At 48.8% G+C, this 7318-nt stretch overlaps 1 long non-coding RNA gene across 1 annotated transcript; it reads left to right on the top strand.

The window, feature by feature from the left end:
- Positions 1–1376: 1376 nt before the first annotated feature.
- On the top strand, positions 1377–7074 carry LOC129046497 (uncharacterized). The gene is made up of 4 exons (XR_008507938.2): positions 1377–2085; positions 3454–5263; positions 5672–5807; positions 6479–7074. It is a non-coding gene; the product is annotated as an uncharacterized LOC129046497 (long non-coding RNA).
- The last annotated feature ends 244 nt before the right edge of the window (positions 7075–7318 follow it).

Here is a 7318-nt window from a genome sequence, read left to right as displayed (position 1 = left end):
GGGCACTGCCCTTGCTAGCTAACTTAACCCCCTGGGCCCCGGGTTTCCGACTGATAAAATGAGGATCTTGGACTTGGAGGGTCTCTAAGTTACCTTTACATTCCATAATGCTAAAAAAAATTGCTGCGGGTGTTGGGGAGCTGGGAGGTGGGTCTCCTGCAAGCGAGTGAGTGGACTGGTTGCAGCTGGGGGAGGCAGGGTGGGGCATCTTGTCGGGATGAGCCAGGACAGTGGAGGCGGCCCTCCTGGGGTTACCAGACCAGTAACAGGGGTTCTGCCTGAAGAGGTGCAGCCTGCCAAGTGAAAGAGATAAGGAGCTGACCCTTTAAGGTAAGAGAAGACGAAGCCCTGCTGGGAGAGCCTGGCCTCTTCAAAGAGCTCACGTCAGCCTTGGGAAGGGTGACAGAGTGCTTGCCTCCGTGACAGAGCTTGCTGGGCATTGTGTTCTGGCCCCTATCCATTTTGACCTCAGTGTGCCTCATGATCTCTGTCCCCTTGTCTGCCCTGCTTGGACCTGGCATCTGCCCTGTACCAACCTAACAAAGGACTGAGGCCATGCAGTTTCCCGCCCACGACTGCAGGCCCCGGTCTAGCCGCTGCCCACTGGGCCCCCTCCCATGATTGGAATGTCACAGCCCACCCCATTTTCCCTGCTGTCCAACCCTCCCACATGCCCCTCTGGGGTCTGGCCTCACCTTTCCTGGTCACAGGCGGCCATCTTGGAGTAATTCTGTGCGGCCTCCTGGTCCCCGCATTCGGACTGTTGGCAAAGGAGACTGAGAGGGCGAGACAAGAGGAGAGATTGAAGGTTACCACACCCGCGTGGGGGCCATAGTGAAGGACTGAGAAAGTCACTCCATTTTATTCACTCCTTAAATTGCTGAGGTGATGGGGTTACAGCACTGAACACACAGACGAAAGCCCCTCCCCCAGCAGAGTCGAGTGCTGGGGAAACAGACAGGGACTAAAATAAGTAAGGGAAAATTAAACGAAATAAATAAGTTAAAAATATATTTAAAAATAGGTGTGTTAGAATATAATCACTACGATGGAGAAAAAGCAAAGCAGTGAAGGAAGACAAGACGTGTGAGTCAGGAAGGGGTTTGCAGTTCTAGATTGGGATGGTCAGTGAAGGTCTCATGGAGAAGGGATTTAATTAAAAATCTGATGGACGCGAGTAAGGAAGCCATGTAGACATCTGGGGGAAGAGGGCTCCAGACAGAGGGAATGGCAAGTGCAAACGCCCTGAGGCATAATCGTGCTTGGTGAATGGAAGGAATGCAAGGAAGTTTGTGTGGCTGGAACTGATGGAGTGGGGTAGGGCAGTCGACTGTCAGGAAGGAAATAGGGGGTGGTGCGGGGAGACTGTGTAGGGCTTTGCAGACTACTCGTAAGAATTTTATTTTGAGTAAGCCGAGGGTCACTTCAGGGTGTTGACCAGAGGAAGTCATTGTCTGATTATGCTCATAGGTTTACTCTGATTGCTGAGCTGAGTGAACACAGAAAGAGGAACAAGTCAAGGACGGTCTCCCAGTTAGGAGGCGGTTGTGATCATACTGGTGAGGCATGTTATGACTTGGCCCAGACTGGAAATGGTGGAGGAGGTGAGTAATAGAGTATATACTCGAAGGTGGAATGCCATGATTTGCTGATCACCTGGACGTGGCATATGAGCAAGAGTGGAGACAAAGATGTTTTTGAGTCGTCTGGTCTGAGCAACTGCATTAATGGCAAGGAGAAGGGGTTGGGGGGCCGATCAGGAGCTCAGTGCTGGAACAGTGTATTTGAGATGCTTGTTGGTCATCCACGTTGGGGGAGGACTCCACGTGGAGTCTGGGGCTCCTGAGAGGAAGCAGTCAGATATAAATTTGGTGTCCACCGTGAATAGATGCCATATAAAGTCACAGGACAGAATGAGATTACCAACGGAGTGTAGGCGGAAGGCAGCAGAGAGAGAGAGAGGTCGGACCTGAGCTTCGGGGCTGCAGCATGAGGAGACCAGGGAGGTGAGGAAGACCAGGGAAAGAGGCTGGGAATAAAAGGCCCGGTGAAAAGGAAAACCAGGAGAATGCGGGACGCTGGACGGTAGGTGCAGTGTTTCAAGGAGGGAATGGTTATCCATGGCAGCTAAGGCAAGGTCTGAAAATGACAACTGGTCATAGCACAGTGAAGGCTACTGTCGAGCCGCATTTTCTGCAGAGTAAATCCTCCAATACGCTTTGATTGCAGCTCCCGGCCCCTACCTTAGCCACGGGGGGCGGGGGGGGGGGGGCGGTTATGGGTTCAGGTCCGGCTAATCACTGTGATTGGTTCAGAGATGAGCACGTGACCTGGACGGGGCCAATGGGACTTCCCTCCAGACATTTTCTCCTGGAGCTGTCAAGATAGATTGGCCCCCCTCTCTTGAGATGCTAAGTGTTGGGATGTAAGTCATGCCCCCTCATAGACATCCTGCTTGTCGTGTGCATTCACTCTTTCTAAGGTGGAGAGAGAGAGAGAGAGAGTCCCCAGCAAGAGCGCTTGAACCAGCTCTGGATGCAGCTCTGCTAAGTCCTGCTACTCCTTTGGACTCTGTTTTATTTCCTAGCCAATATACTATTTCAAGCCAGTTTGAATCAGCCTTCTGTCTCTTGCATCCAAAGGTGCTCTAACTATGTTCCTGAAGCCCGCTACTCAACAGTGGCAGAGAGTATGAAGAAGGACATGTTGCTGACTCACTGGTCATGCAAAGACCACCGAGCTAGGGCTTTGAGCCACTGGTCAGAGACCCTGGCAGTCCTGGCCTCGCAACCCTCTAAATGCAACCTTACTAAGTGACCCCTGGGTTCGGGACTATTCTTAGCTGTCTGAAATTGTATGGAGGCGTTCAGCCCGGGGAAGGACCAAACAGGGTCACCTCCCTGCCTCCTCCTGTAGCAGCCTCTGACGCAGGCCTGAAATCTGGGGCAGGTAGGATTGCAACCAGAGAAGCTGGGGAAGGGCATCAGGTTCCACCCATGACCTAAGAGGTGGCATCCTGTGGGGCCCGCCAGGGCTCAGTACTGGGAGTTCCCTAGGAGATTATGAAAGCCACGGCGGGGCGGGGGCGTGGGGGGAATGCTGTGGGCTTAGAGGGGGACAGGGTCAGCATCTGGGGAATGCAGATGAAGTAATGGGAGACCAGGGCATGGGAAGCTGTTGCTAAAACAAACTGAATAATTCTGCTGGACGAGGTTGATCTGGTCTAGAGCTGTTTTTAAAGGGCCAGCTCCGCACACATTGCAGTGCCTTAAAGACACCTGGAACAGACACCCGTCCTCTTATGCTGGCTTTTGGCTCTGAAGGTCCAGTATGTCACCTGTGGGTGTCTTCCCCGTGTGCTGAAAGGGAAAGCAATTTGTTTTTACACATCTTCTGGCTCTGCGCGCAGATAGGGTAGTCAGACCGTCTCATGGCTTTCTTGTACTTGGGCAGGTGCGTGAGTTTACCTGGGGAGAGCCCCGATCTTCTCTTTTTGCACCCTGACCAACAGAAATTATGCTCCGGTGATAATCCCTGGTTGCCTACGCTTCGCACACCGATCAAGCCTTGCAGTAGCTGGGGACCGGAGGTCTTGGGGTAAATCCTTTCCTCTCAAGCTGTCACCTCATTGCTTCCTTCTCTTTCAGGATTTCTTTTGTTCCTGGAGAAGACACACCTTTCACATCCACCCTTTCATCACCTGACTGTGGTTGAGAGTTCCTTCCAACCACAGACTTCACCCCCGTCATGGAATAGGAAGGATATGGGTTTAATAATCCTCATTAAACATAGTGCCACACAGTGGAAATTTGTAGTATTTGACAGAAACCGAAACGCAACTGACTTGTTGCTTAGATAATTACAGGTAGAGTTTACCAGACTAAACACATTTGTAGGAAGGGTGAATTTAATGTGTTTAAAGGAAAAAACTGTCTTAAAAGCTGTCAAGCACTTTAAAATGTCACATTGCACCCAAACAGTTGATTCCGAGTACACATAAATCTTCTGTATTTACAAAAGCAAGTTTTTGAGGATTTCTGGCAGGCGGTGGTGGTTTTGCCTACTTTTTACTTACTGCAATAAAATGACAGAAAAACCCTATCGTTCACTCTTGTTTTGCTCACTTACTTGGGTTTTCTCCCACAATCAGTCTGAAAACAAATGTTTTCCTTTATGGCTTTATCATTCCATGAAGTATATTCTTGGTGGCACAACTGAATTCTGCTTTCTAAATCATATGCAGAAAATGTTTTCCAAAATCTCTCCACACTTCTGTAGGTGGGACAGACACTGAAGGTGAGGAAAACCCTGGAGGCTCAGAGGTAGATGGGCCTGTCTCCCTGGGAATGTACTTTTCATTCTCGGGGCTCTGGTGTTTTGGGGCTCACATCATGATCTCTGGGAAGGTGAGTGGAACGAGGGCTCTGGTCTATTAGCTAAGGGTGTGCTAGATGCTATCACAACGAAATCCCCACATCTCAGCAGCTTTGCACGTAAAAGTTTCTATCGTGACATGTAACTGTCCAAGGCGGATACTTCTCATCCAGCAGCTCTCCTCCACAATGTGAGTCAAGGGCCTGAGCTTCTTCCATCTCGTGGCTCCCAAGACAGTCCCCAGAGTTGACTCATTCTTGCCCGCTTGGAAGAGAAAAGCACATGGGGGATTGCATGTGGTTCTATGACCTGGGATTGACACACATCAGTTCTGCTCATTTTCCACTGACCAGAGCAGGACTGATGCTGGACCATGGCCACACCCCGCATCGCAAGGGAGGCTGGGAAGTGTAGTTTAGGGGTGTGCCAGTGTTGGATACACATATAATAGTTTCTGCCTTCTGTAGCCATAATCAAGAGGTTTTTTACTCAGCAGTGGTTGTGCTCTCACTCCTAGACTTTTTGGGGATACTCACCGGGGCAGGCCCAGAGAGACTGAACAAAATCTGTTATTAAATTAATTTCCTTTATTTTCTACTCAGTTCTGCTTTTCTATTTTTATTTCATTGGCTTCTAGACTCGAATGAAACATCTTAAAATCTTGGTCTAAAGTAACCTCTCAAAAAACGAAAAAAAGAAAAGAGTCTATAGCGAAAGGAGTTGACTTGATCTTGTTTTCTTGTACATCATTTGAAAACGAGGGGCTCCACACCAAAATATTCTAGTGGCCTGAAGCAGGCAGAATCAAGATGTCTCCCTCCCTGTCTTTCTGGAAGACCTGGATATCATTCATCACTGGGTACCTGACTGTCATAACGTCCTACCGCCGGTGAGTCAGCTCCCACACTCGGGCAGGTGGGGAAACAAAGCTCCAGCCCACCACAGAGTTAGCTGTGAAGTTACTGCAACTTGTTTAACCTTTCTAAGGCTTACTATTCTGTAAATTGTTCTCCGTGGCCCCTTATTCTGTTGAAAACGGAGTTGAGAAGTCCTGTCTCCTGGGGGCATTGTCAGAGTTAGGTTAGATACTGAAGGAGAAATCACCTAGCACAGTGCCTGACTTCGGTGAGACATCAATCACTTCCAGTTTCCTTCCTGCCTTTGTCCACACAGGGAAAGAAAGGTAAGACCCCTGGGCCTTTGTGAGAACGGCGGTGCCTCTGTGAGGGAGGCTCCCTGTCTCCGACCCCACTGACTTTACCGAACTCCAGCCGCAACAATAGTTCTCTCCATTCAGGCAGAAGTCAGAGGGGCTGAGTGGAAGCCAGACAAAGGAGCAATTACCCCCACATGACTGCCTACTAAGAATTCTGGCTGGAGAAAAGACTTTTCTGCAGTCTGTTTTTGCAGATTCTGCTCCGGGAACCCAAGAGGTAAGGCTTTCGGGCAACAGGATAGCCCCGATCTCATTGTCCCAGAATTCAACTAGCTCACCTCTGGCATTTTCTATGCCCTGTCTCTCTTCTCTCACATATTCCCTTGATTCATCAGCGTCTCTTTATTCCTGTTAGCACAGTTTCCATTGATCAAGCTCAGCTAACCCGAGCATACTTCACACAGACACATGGACACACACACACACACACACACACACACACACACTCTTTCTCCCTCCCTCCTTCCAAGAAAAATCTCGCCTCTACATGGAGGATGGTTTGTACACTCTGTGCTTGGGCTCTGCCTGGGTACATGTTGGAAGATGAGAGTCACTTCCCCCAGCTCTCCTGAACTGAGTTTATGAGAACCAGTTATAATCCTTAAATCTTCTCATTCTTATCAGGCTTATTTCTAACTTAGTTCTGGTATCCCACTTTGAGCCAGTCAGAGGAAAAAAAAAACAAAACCCTTTGCATTGGCAATTCTGCTGCACGACTGTGCACCAACAAGGATGATATTCTGGGATAAATCAGCAAAAGCCTTGGCTGTTTCAGTAGTAATCCTAAAGATCAACAGAAGAAATTTCTTGAAGTGGATGGATGAAATTCTTAGAATAATCCCGCCCAAGCCCTCTAGAATTCCTTTATGATGCCTTTATATATTTCAGCCTTTCACATAGGAAGATTCCAGAGTGTCGCCCAAATGAATGTGCCACGCTGTTGGCAAGGAGCATGCCACTGCAAAAGGGATTAGACTGGAACCTACCTTTGGAAGGCGTGTTGGGAGAGAAAGTCCCATTGATGCTACCTAAAATTCTGGGGAAATGTCTTCAGCAATTTTTCAATGTGATGCAGATACGAGAGCTTTTCTCACTCTGTTGGGAAGGTCAGGGAAAGTGAAATGACCCAGTGGGCCAGGTTAGCACTGGCCTAGCTAGAAGCTTGGCCAGTGGACTGAACTGAAGAACCAGCAGGGTTTAAGGGCAAGGTGCCGTCTAGAAGGTGGGGCTGAGGCTGGGGTGCAAAGTCCCAGGTGCTGCGGCTGGTAGTGGGTGGGGATTTTACTAGGATTGTGCGGATGGGGTTGTTCACTGTATGGAATCTGGACCAGAGATGGAAACTTGGCTGGTGTTTGAGAAGCACATGAACCAGAAGCTGGGCCTAGAACTGTAGCTTATTCCCTTAAGTCTTATTTATCAACAGGAATCTTCTTTTCATAGTCTCCCTTCCTCTGGTCCAGCATCTCCCAGAATTTAATGTCAAAGTAACACAAAGAAACTATATGTGGAGGATACTTATTTGGATACAGCAAATTCTGTGTAATTATCCTTAAAAATAAACAGCATATACTTCTTTGCAAAAAGATTTATTTATTTATTTGAGAAAGAGAGGGGGGTGGGGGAAGAGGGGCAGAGAGAGAATCCCAAGCAGACTCCATGCTGAGTATGGAGCCTGATGTGGGGCTTGATTTCACAAGCCTGAGATCACAACTTGAGCCAAAACCAAGA

This window comes from Mirounga angustirostris, unplaced genomic scaffold (assembly GCF_029215605.1).
Source record: "Mirounga angustirostris isolate CCGP_5_RB_7025 unplaced genomic scaffold, mMirAng1.0.hap1 SCAF_4, whole genome shotgun sequence".
NCBI lineage: Eukaryota > Metazoa > Chordata > Mammalia > Carnivora > Phocidae > Mirounga > Mirounga angustirostris.
The sequence above is the reverse complement of the archived record's forward strand: the minus strand, read 5'-3'. Positions and strand labels throughout refer to the sequence as shown.